Source organism: Saccopteryx bilineata, chromosome 2 (genome assembly GCF_036850765.1).
Source record: "Saccopteryx bilineata isolate mSacBil1 chromosome 2, mSacBil1_pri_phased_curated, whole genome shotgun sequence".
Taxonomy (NCBI): Eukaryota; Metazoa; Chordata; class Mammalia; order Chiroptera; family Emballonuridae; genus Saccopteryx; species Saccopteryx bilineata.
In genome coordinates, this window is record NC_089491.1 from 243,550,115 (window position 1) to 243,562,203 (window position 12,089).

The window sequence follows — 12,089 nt, forward strand, 5'->3', positions numbered from 1 at the left end:
ATGCTTTAAATCAGGGGTCCCCAAACATTTTACACACAGGGCCAGTTCACTGTCACTCAGACCACTGGAGGGCCGGACTATAAAAAAAACTATGAACAAATCCCTATGCACACTGCACATATCTTATTTTAAAGTAAAAAAACAAAACGAGAACAAATACAATATTTAAAATAAAGAACAAGTAAATTTAAATCAACAAACTGACCAGTATTTCAATGGGAACTATGCTCCTCTCACTGACCACCAATGAAAGAGGTACCCCTTCCGGAAGTGCGGTGGGGGCTGGATAAATGCCTTCAGGGGGCCTCATGCGGCTCGTGGGCCGTAGTTTGGGGACCCCTGCTTTAAGTGAAACATCTCTGACTGCAAGCGGACAGAACACGGTTCCTGTGATTAACCTCTGACTGTCCCTATATCTTGTTGTACTCTTTTGAGAGTCAAAATTCTAAGCCCATGCATCCAATTTGCCAAGCTTGAGTCACACAATTGCACTGTATGGCTGAGGTGCAGAGGAAGGAAATATTCAATTTATCTTTTGTAAGTGAAGTTCAGGTGCTGGGTAGCTGTGAGGCCAGTGGTTGTGGCCATGCAGGTTTGCATTGAATTCGGGAAGATGGTAAAGGAACTGGGGAGCTGGAAAATGGTGGGCCATTCTGTTTATTAGAGTCTCGCAATGGTGGACGAGCAAATGGGCAGGGAAAACCACTTCTCTCTTTCTCTTGGAGCTCATGAACAAATAGGCTGAGGGAAACCCTTCTCCCACAGACAATAGCAAAAAAAAATGGCTCCTCCCAATGGTGGCAGGCAATCCTCAATTTACAATCTGCCGCCCTGAGGGCAAGCTCCTGCAGCCTTACATAGACTATACCCACATGGTGCTGCCCCGTGCTCATGCACCAACCAAGCAAAGTACAAGTGAACAAGCCTAACATATTCGTTTGCACAACAGTAGCCAAAGTGACACAGAAGATATGAACCAAGTCTTCTGAGTCTAAGTGTAATGTCCTTTCTATTGCACAACTTGAGCTCAAACTTTGTGGTATTCCAGCGTAGTGCTCTTCCTAGGCTTTGGGTAGCTGTGCAAGGTGCTGAAGATACAGAGAAAGAGCCACACTTGCTGTCTCATTCAAGTTTAGACCAGTGTGGGAGGTAGTGAAGGAAAGTCACATGGAAATGGAATGTGTCATCTGGAGGTATCTCCACTGAGCTGTGGGGGCATGTGGAAGAAGTTTATATCCCAGACCTGGGGGGGTCAGGGAACACTTTCTGAAAGGGCGTATACACCAGTGTGTGATTGGCTTCGGCTCAAATATTAGCTCTTCACTAACTCTCTCCCCTGTAGATTATGTGGTTTCCTCTTTCCTATTAAGTATTTGCTGAAAACATAAATAACCATCTTAATCATCCATCATTTAAACCAGTTAAAGGAGAGTAGATTTATCACTCTTTTTTTTTTCCTTTTTATTTAGACGATTAAATTTAACAGGGTGACACTGGTCAACTAGAGTACATAGATTTTGGGCAAACATCTCCACATCATTTGTACAGTTGATTATGTTGTATACCCATCACCCAAAGTCAAATCATTCTCCATCACATTATATTTGTTCCTCTCTATGTCCCCCCCTCCCCATTTCCTCCCTCTCTCCCCTTCTCCCAACCCCCAGTAACCACTGCACTCCTATTTATATCCATGAGGGAGGAAGGAAAGGAAGAACTCAGACACAGACACTAATGTTCTTTAAAAGAAAACATTTTTATTGAGATAAAATTACCTTATATAATGCACTCATTTAAACTATACAATTTATTGGTTTTTAGTGTACCCACAGGTTACACAATCATCACTACAGTCAACTGTAGCACATTTTCATATCTACAAAGATAAGCCCCATGCCCTTTACTCCAGCCTTCAGCAACCACTAATCTGCTTTGTCTACACATTTGCTTATTCTAAACAGTGTATATGAGAAGGATCATATAATACGTGGTCCTTTGTGACTGACCTATTCAGCATGTTTTTAAAGTTTATTCATGTTGCAACATGTATCAGTACTTCATACCTTTCTGTGGCCAAAAAATATTCCATTCCATAATACAGATCATATGTAAGTATAACATTTTATTTATTCACTTATCTGTTGATAGGCATTGGGGTTGTCTCCACCTTGTTGATATCATAAATAGAGCTGCTATGCACATTCATGTATAAGTTTATATTTGAACAGCTGTTTTTTTAATTCTCTAAGGTATACAGTGGTGTCTTATGTTAACTCTATGCTTAACTTTTTGAAGAACTCCTAGATTGTTTCCACAATGACTGCATGATTTTAATATTCTCACAACAATACTGTCTTTTTGATTCCATAAAGATGTAAACACCTCCTTGAAGTTTTAAGTATTTATGTTAGAACACTTGAAGAAGTTTTTTAATCTTCAGAAAAGTACACATGTTTGTTCTGCCTTTCTATGTATGGCCCCATGAGTCCTTCACTGTCAAAACCTAACCGGCTTCTATCCAATCAGACGTGCACCTCAATGCTGCGACTCTGTCAGATCTGAGAACACTCACTGCAATCTGGGCGCTGTTCATTCTGAACATTGGTACAAATGCTATGACTAACTAGTTGTGTAGCCTGGCACAATGTGTCTCATATCTAAGTCAGTCAACATTACACTAGGTCCCGTAACACTTTCTTAATATATCTACAGTTTCATTGTTCTGAGGCTAAATTTAAAAAGAAAAAAAAAAAAGCCTTTTCTGATTATATCCCAAAGAGTTTATACTTGTATAAAACTCTGGACTTCTTAATATGTATGATGGGAAAGTATGTGTGATAATTCTGAACATTCATCAGTTGAAAAGTTAAGGTATTGAAATATAAACTAAAATGTTTTATTTAACACCACAGAATTTATAAAAGCATCGATCTTGGCATTTTTAGCAAGGCAGGATGCTCCGGTTCCCCCAAGCCCTGTAGCATCTCATGGCCTTTCACCCAGCCCAATGTACATATTTATATTCCTGCCAGGATGCGGTGCGCTTTTGAATATGCGCGCTCCTGCACAAGGAGTCACTAGGAAAGCGCTTTATGTCCTATGCGAGCCTCGCCAGACTCTTGAGAGGCATTCATTTAAGTGAATTTTATATGTTAATTACAAGCTCTTCTTTAAGGACATGTTCACTAAATAGGTAAGACCACGTGGCACCCAATCAGATATGCATTCCATACCCCCATAAACACTGGCTGTGTGATCTCAGAAATTTTCCTAATATCTTTGAGCGTTAGTTTCTCATCTGTCATATCGGAGTAATAGCTACCTCATTGGGTTCTTAGGATGAACTGAAATAGAGGTCATAAAAATTATTATTATTTTTAGTACCATATGTCCCCCAAAGATCCTTATTATTTGAGTCCTAGACATATACATTTGAAAGCCATGTTTTCTAGTTTGAGATAAATGTGAAGTACCAGTTCTAATTCCTTGCAAAACAATAAAATGCCCCTGCTGCCTTGTTCTGATACCTTACATCTTTAATGTCTCTGTTTGGTTTCCATTGTAACATCTGACATGCGCACATTATGCAGAATATCAGCCGTGGAATAACCAGAATTATGGAGAACAGAAACAAAAGCCAGACGGTACCACTGGGACACTTGGTGTCGCTCAGTGGCAGTAGCTCACGTGTCAGCCCGTGCACTGGAGTGGGCCCAGCTATTCCTGCCAGTTCTATCATTTGAGATGAAAACTATTATTTATGCGGGCAGCCTTGTAACAACACTCCTCTGAAAAGAAGAGAGGGGTGGTCTTCTGCTCCAGCAGGTAGCATCCTCCAACAACTAACTTGAATCAGATTTTTCCTGTTAATGGCATTTCTTTTTAAAAACTGTATTTTAGGTCTCAGACGTTCCATTAATTCATTACTGGTGTTTACCAGAGTTGGTAGATATTTATAAAGTTTTATTATTTATTTATAAATACTTGGAAAATAAATATACATATATTTCAAGAATTGAAATGTAATATTTTCACTAATAGTAACAATAATAAAATAGCAATACCTTTTTTTTCATATAAAATCTGCAATAGACTTGTGACAAGAGAACTCTTACAGCAAGTAAGGGAAGTAGCATCTAGCTGTCCTCACGTTCAAAGTTATTTCCCAAAGGGAGAGCACGGGGTCCATCTCCCAGTGACAGAGAGGCATCTGGCATGGCGAGTGAGAGAGAATAGCTTCATGGAGCTGAAGATGTAATTTTCTGCTAGAAAAAAATGCCAGGCTTCCATTTGCTGAGATAAATAATGTCTATGTAAGTGTAGAATTACTTTCTGACAGGTAGATGGTGGACCTTGAGACGTGCAAACCAAAAACATAATCTGATGGACTCCAGTTTGCTTCATAAATGAGAAAAAACTGAGAAAACCTTGACTCAAAAATTGTTCTACATTCTCTGTAAAGTATCCAGAATGTAATCAACTTTCAAGAAAGAGTAAATAAAATCAAAGTGATAGAGTATCATGTGCACTCTCCTGATTCTTCTCATCCTACTAGATTTCCTTAACAACAGTTTACCATCTAGGTTAAATTTCTTAAAAGCTTATTTTTATCAGTCTTTGCTTTAAAAAAAAATAAACCTTCCATGGTGTTTCATTCATTCTTTGGTGTTACTTTAAAGACAGTCCAGACTTGAAACCCAACTGATGCCCCTAGCTAATCTCCATTATGACCTACTCAAACTCTCCAACACCCAACCACACCTTAACAGCTTCAACCTGCATTTATAATGTGACTAGAAAGCACTTTTGGTTTGCAATGCTTTCCTTCCACACTAAGCTCTGGTTCCACCTCCTCTACGGTGTCTTCTCTGATTGCTTCAGTCACCTGCTTTCAACGTCTTCTAGCTCCTCTGAAAATGTTATTTGCACTTTTCATTTGCTATCATATATATGTCATGGGTTTTCAATTAGACCACAAGAATCTGAATGGCAGGGTCAATCTTGCTTTTATTTTTACTCCCAACAACTACTATGTTTTCTTTATCCTATAAAAAATGCCAGAAAGGCCCTGGCCGGTTGGCTCAGCGGTAGAGCGTCAGCCTGGCGTGCGGGGGACCCGGGTTCGATTCCCGGCCAGGGCACATAGGAGAAGCACCCATTTGCTTCTCCACTCCCCACCCTCCTCTTTCCTCTCTGTCTCTCTCTTCCCCTCCTGCAGCCAAGGCTCCATTGGAGCAAAGATAGCCCGGGCGCTGCGGATGGCTCCTTGGCCTCTGCCCCAGGCGCTAGAGTGGCTCTGGTCGCGGCAGAGCGACGCCCCAGAGGGGCAGAGCATTGCCCCCTAGTGGACAGAGCTTCGCCCCTGGTGGGCGTGCCGGGTGGATCCCTGTCCAGGCACATGCGGGAGTCTGTCTGACTGTCTCTCCCCGTTTCCAGCTTCAGAAAGATAAAAAAAGATTAAAAAAAAAAAAGCCAGAAATATTTGTTTGGAGCAGGGGTCTCAAACTCGTGGCCCACGGGCCGCATGCGGCCCGCCGAACAATTTTGTGCGGCCCATGTGGATTAGTCTGCGGGCCGCACAAAATTGTTCGGCAGGCCGCAAGTTTGACACCCCTGGTTTAGAGCAATTATTAGCAGCTCACACACACACACAAAAATGGCTTAACAAAGCCCTATAGTCTTCTCCTTGTAGAGATCAAATAATTCCCTACCTTTTTCCTAAGTCTCCTTCTCCGCTACTATAGCCAAGAAGTTCTGGCTTTCTCTACTTTGCCCAGAGAGAGGATGTGGGTTGGAGATGGATTCAAACAAATGAATCAGTAGCTGTCATGTAGATGGCATGCCCAGGAGACTGGACCATGCCAAACCCAGTTTTCCCTTTCAATGCACTTGGCTGGAGCCACATACCTAGCGGTTGAGGCCCATCTGAGAAGCAACCAATCCAAGCAAAGGTCCAGCTCTCCAAGGGGAAACTTGGCAAACTCAAGTTGCCACGGTAACTGGGCTCCTGGCTTCAACATTTCCTAGTTTTGTTTTTTAGTTTGGGGTTTATGTTTTGAGAGTTTTTCCCCCCTTCCTTTAACCTCCAAATGTGTGAAAAAAATGTCTGCCAGGGGAATTAAGAGAACACACTGTATGTAAGCAACTTAGAAAGCATGGGAATTTAAATGTCTCTGAAACTGAAAAAGAATAACACACAGGACTTGGAATCTAAGCAACAGGATATGAGAACTGTGGGTTGTAGCTGGCCTCATGGGCCTCCTGTGTAACCTCCTTCTTTACCCAACCCATTTTTCATATGCCATAACTTCCACATTCCATTTTTTTAAAAGCATCAAGAGTCTTACATTTCTTGGGTCTGGCAGTATTTTTAAGAGAAATAGAGCTTATAACATATTCAGAGGGCCATTTGCCATGTACATGGCCCCTAGTTCACTCAGTCCATATTTATGTCGGCCTGGAAACATCATCAATCATTCAATACATCAAAGGGACCAAACTATGGATGTAATTCTTGGAGACAGGAAAAAAGATGATGCTCAAGGACATCCGAGGACCAAGGGACATTTGTTGAAAGGTTAAATGCTTCTTCCAGCCCAATCGTTTTCCAGTCAGTAGTTCCAACCCTGAATGGCTAGTCTAGGCTCTCCCTGTAAAAGATGAGCAACTAAGCTGGTGGTTCAGATAAAATCCTTCTTGATATTGTTTTGTCCTGATTTAAAGTCTTAATAAAAACGAAGTACCCTAACTTTGCCAATTACAGAAAGAATGTTGCTTATCTCTCTTGTTACCTGCTAAGATACCTTAAGGGTTTAGAGTAGAAGACACAGATGGAAAGAGGAAAGAGCTATTAAATTTTGAACCTCACATGGAGAAAAATTAGAACTAAACTGATGAAAAATAGAACATCTTAAATCTCAGCTAAGAGATCAAGTTGATGAGGTCATCACTAAATTTAAGCTACCTGAAAAAGCAAACTCAGGGCATATACACATATTTATGACACATAATATATCACATATTACATATTTATATATTATATATATATTATTTTAGCACATGCTGACATGTTATGTATGCAAGTAATCTTTGAATACAATATGCAATCTCCAATAAACTATGCAGATAAAGACTTCAAAAAATGTTTTCTGTCTGGTATACAGCTGCACATGCATCATTTCCAGAGGACATGCTAATAATATGTCAGGTTTAGGAGCTAAACGGAGCCCACAGGGTTAATTAGCTAAGACATGTAATGATAAACATGTACATGTCAAGATAGTAGAAGCATTTCTTTCTGTAAACAAGAAATGGTGATGTGATGGGAAATGTTGCTCCATGATAGGTGAACAAGATGCTCATAATCAGTCTTCCAAAATAAACTGTTACAATTTGAATTAATACATATTGGTCAGGAGATACCTAGCAATAGGGGGAATTAAAATTATGACTTTTAAAATGGAATTCTAGGTGACGTCACGGAAATGGCGCCGTGAGCAGCGCGTCCGACAGATCTCCCCAAAATCACAACAAATTTATCAACTAGAAACAGAAAAATTTATCCTCGGAGCATTCCGGAGTTCCACACAAACTGAAAGCGAAAGGACTGTTATCACTTGAATCTGAGAGACAAGGGTGTGGAGGAAGCTAACTACCTCAGGGACGTTCATTCAAGCCACGGTGGGAGTGCGCCTGTGGTGAGTCGGCCCACACTCGGGAGCGGCGAGCAGCCGCGGCGCACGCCCGGTCCGGTTGCAGAGCGAGCACCACTAACGTTCCCAGCGGCCCGTGCACTGCGAGTGAGAGTCCCCAGCCACCGGTGCCCGAAGCAACCCATTTGCGCGCGTGCCCTGGGCATCCCACGCGCCCAGAGCGACCTACTGGCCCACACACCCAGGGTGCCCCATTATCCTGCACCCGGTGCGCCCCAGCCGCCAGCGGCGGGGCGAGCGGGAGAGGCGCCAGGGCGGTCTTCCCTACTTGGGAGATTCTCTCCGTGGGCGGGGCACCTCACCCAGCCATTCAAGCTAACAATCAAGTGTTGGGGGAGGGGCGTGCAGGCAGCCTGAAATACCTTCAGAAGCACAGCTGCGGACCCAATCACTGAAATTAGCTTAACCCATGAAATCTGTGCACCCACAGGGCTCTAATTGATAAGATCTCTCTCAGTTCAGCGATCCAAGACAAGAGGCGTGATATTTTTTAGTGCCTCTTGCTAAAGGGGCGGGGGCAACTTCTGATTGATAGAGCCTCCATATTCAGGGATAAACGCTAACAAGAGGGACTTGGCAGATAATAAGATCTATACTACACTAGTTGCAAGCAGAGACTAGTGCCTCTTCTTCCCAGCCAAAACAGGCTACAAAGTGTGGAAAGCCTGGGTTGAGTGGTCCAACTGAATGCTAGACGCTGAACAGTCACCTTGACAACAATTGACTCCCACCCCCGCCTGATTACACTGGAGGCTCTGACTGCCAGAGCCTTTCCCAAAGCCTTGTGCTGAGTGGGGATAGAGTGGGGATTTCCTAGCTCTTTGAGCCTCTTACTCCCCAGGCAGAAGCAGTAGCAGCCTTATAGCTGGATCACCAAGCTGCTAATTCAGGAACGGGGGACTAGGAGAGAGACTCCAGGAAAGCAAACTCTCTCATCGTTGGACCCTGCAAACGCCAACAAGCCTTGACTACCAGCAAGACTAAAGCCAATTATATGACATTGCCATAGAATCCCATCAACTGCAAATCCCTACCTAAGTGTGACACAGGGGCAGAGCCTGGGGTACAGAGTCACTGACCAGGAAGAGGGAGAGAAAAGAAAAAAGAAGAAGTTAACTCTCAAAATCAAGAAAAATCCACAGACTTTACAACTTGTTCTACTAATTTTTTTGTTGTTGTTTGTTTCTTCTATCTTATTGCCTTTATTATTATTATTTCTATTTCCTCCACCTCGGTCCTTTTATTCTCCGCCCATCTTATGCTTCCCTTTTCTTGAACTACACTACCCATGAGTGTTACATTTTATTTCTTTTCTTCATCCTCACCCTCCTTTAAGGTTATACTCCAAAACACTTAACTCTCACTCTCTCCTCTTTTGTTTTTTTTTGTTTTGCTTTATTTTGTTTTTTTCTCTTCCTTTTTTTTTCTTCCTTCATTTTTCTCTTTTTCTTATTTATTCCTTTCTATTCCTTTTTCTTTTCTCATTTTACTTTTCCTCCCATTTAATCCTCAATCACAAACAAATTAGTTAATTTGGGACTTAAGGGGTTTTTTTGGTTTTATTTTTCTTTTTCGCTTTTGTTTTTGTTTTTTGTTTGTTTGTTTGTTTATTTTGTGGCATTTTGGGTACTTTTTACATTGCTTTTTAACTCACTAGCATTCCTCCCAACCCAAGGTCTCCATTGTATTTAGTCTTCGCTCCACTTAATACAACAGATTTTTACTTATTATTTTTATTTTTTTCTTCTTTATTATTCTTTTTTTTTATCCTTTTTTCTGGTTCCCTCTTATCCCTCTCATTATATCTCTTAGTCGACCATCACTTACAAGCAAATCATCTTATGCTTGTCTAAGATTTTCTTCCTTTTTTTTTTTGCATTTAGTAGGTCCCTACTCCCTTTTTTTGCCCCTTGAACTCTTCACCCCAAATCAGGCCCTCCATTATAGGCAGTTTTTGTTCCATTTAGCATAATATAATTGACAAGTCATCACGATATTTCCCTGAGGAGGGGAGAGGAGGGAAAGAGAAGAAAGAAAAAAGGGGGAAATAATAAATTATTACTGTTTTTTTTTGTGGGGTGTTTTCCCTTTTTTTTTTTTTTTTTTACTTTTTACTCTTTATTAATTCTAATTAGTGCTATCAACAAGACCACCCTCAAATGCCAATAAGAAAGAGGAAATCGAATATTATGGATACAAAAGAAAGAGAGGTAACACAAATAGATGTGGAAAAATCTATGGAGAAAAGACTTAACATATTGGAAGCCTTGGAGCTAAATGACAGAGAATTTAAAATAGAAATCTTAAGAATACTCAGAGATATACAAGAAAACACAGAAAGGCAATTTAGGGAGATCAGAAAACAACTCAATGAACACAAAGAATATATTACCAAGGAAATTGAAACTATAAAAACAAATCAAACAGAAATGAAAAACTCAATTCACAAGCTGAAAAACGAGGTAACAAGCTTAGCTAACAGAACAGCCCAGGTAGAAGATAGGATTAGTGAAATAGAAGACAAACAACTTGAGGCACAACAGAGAGAAGAAGAAAGAGACTCAAAAATAATAAAAAATGAGAAAGCCCTACAGGAATTGTCTGACTCCATCAGAAAGAATAACATAAGAATAATAGGTATATCAGAGGGAGAAGAGAAAGAAAATGGAATGGAGAATATACTCAAACAAATAATAGACGAGAACTTCCCAAGCCTGTGGAAAGAACTAAAGCCTCAAATTCAAGAAGCAAACAGAACACTGAATTTTCTAAACCCCAACAAACCCACTCCAAGGCACATCATAATAAAGATGACACAAACCAATGACAAAGAAAAAATTCTCAAGGCAGCCAGGGAAAAGAAGAGTACAACATATAAAGGAAGGCCTATTAGATTATCATCAGATTTCTCAGCAGAAACTCTACAAGCTAGAAGAGAGTGGACCCCAATATTTAAAGCCCTGAAAGAGAGGAACTTTCAGCCAAGAATACTATACCCATCAAAGCTATCCTTCAAGTACGAAGGAGATATAAAAACATTCACAAATACAGAAAAGATGAGAGAATTTATCAGCAGAAAGCCCCCACTCCAGGAAATACTAAAGGGGGTTTTCCAACCAGATTCAAAGAACAAAAGAAAACAAAACCACAAGTAACAGCTCCACCAAGAACACAATAAAACCAAACTTAAATTGTGACAACAAAGGAAAAAAAGGGGGGAGAGGATGGAGATTAACAGTAGCAAAGGATGATGAAGTGCAGAAATACTCATAAAATAGGGTACTACAATGAATATGGTAGGTACCCTTTTCATTACTTAATGGTAACCACCCTTGAAAAAACCACCACAAAAACACTTGACTTAAAAAAGGTAGCAACAGAGGAAAGAAGTATGGAACACAAACAAACAAAAGCAAATGATAGAAAAACAAAAGAGAAGAATCAAACAAGATACAAAACTAACAGAAAGCAATTTATAAAATGGCAGTAGGGAACCCACAAGTGTCAATAATTACACTTAATGTAAATGGATTAAACTCACCAATAAAAAGACACAGAGTAGCAGAATGGATTAAAAAAGAAAATCCAACTATATGCTGCCTACAAGAAACACATCTAAGCAACAAGGATAAAAACAAATTCAAAGTGAAAGGCTGGAAAACAATACTCCAAGCAAACAACACCCAAAAAGAAGCAGGTGTAGCAATACTCATATCTAATAATGCTGACTACAAGACAGAAAAAGTACTCAGAGACAAAAATGGTCATTTCATAATGATTAAGGGGAAGTTGAATCAAGAAGACATAACAATCCTTAATATATATGCACCAAACCAAGGAGCACCAAAATATATAAGACAGCTACTTATTGACCTTAAAACAAAAACTAACAAAAATACAATCATACTTGGAGACCTCAATACACCGCTGATGGCTCTAGATCGGTCATCCAAACAGAGAATCAATAAAGATATAGTGGCCTTAAACGAAATACTAGAACACCTGGATATGATAGACATCTACAGGACACTTCATCCCAAAGCGACAGAGTATACATTTTTCTCTAGTGTACATGGAACATTCTCAAGAATTGACCATATGTTGGGCCACAAAGACAATATCAGCAAATTTAGAAAAATTGAAATTGTACCGAGCATATTTTCTGATCATAAAGCCTTGAAACTAGAATTCAACTGCAAAAAAGAGGGGGAAAAACCCACAAAAATGTGGAAACTAAGCAACATACTTCTAAAAAATGAATGGGTCAAAGAAGAAATAAGCGCAGAGATCAAAAGATATATACAGACAAATGAAAATGAAAATACGACATATCAGAATCTCTGGGATGCAGCAAAAGCAGTAATAAGAGGAAAGTTC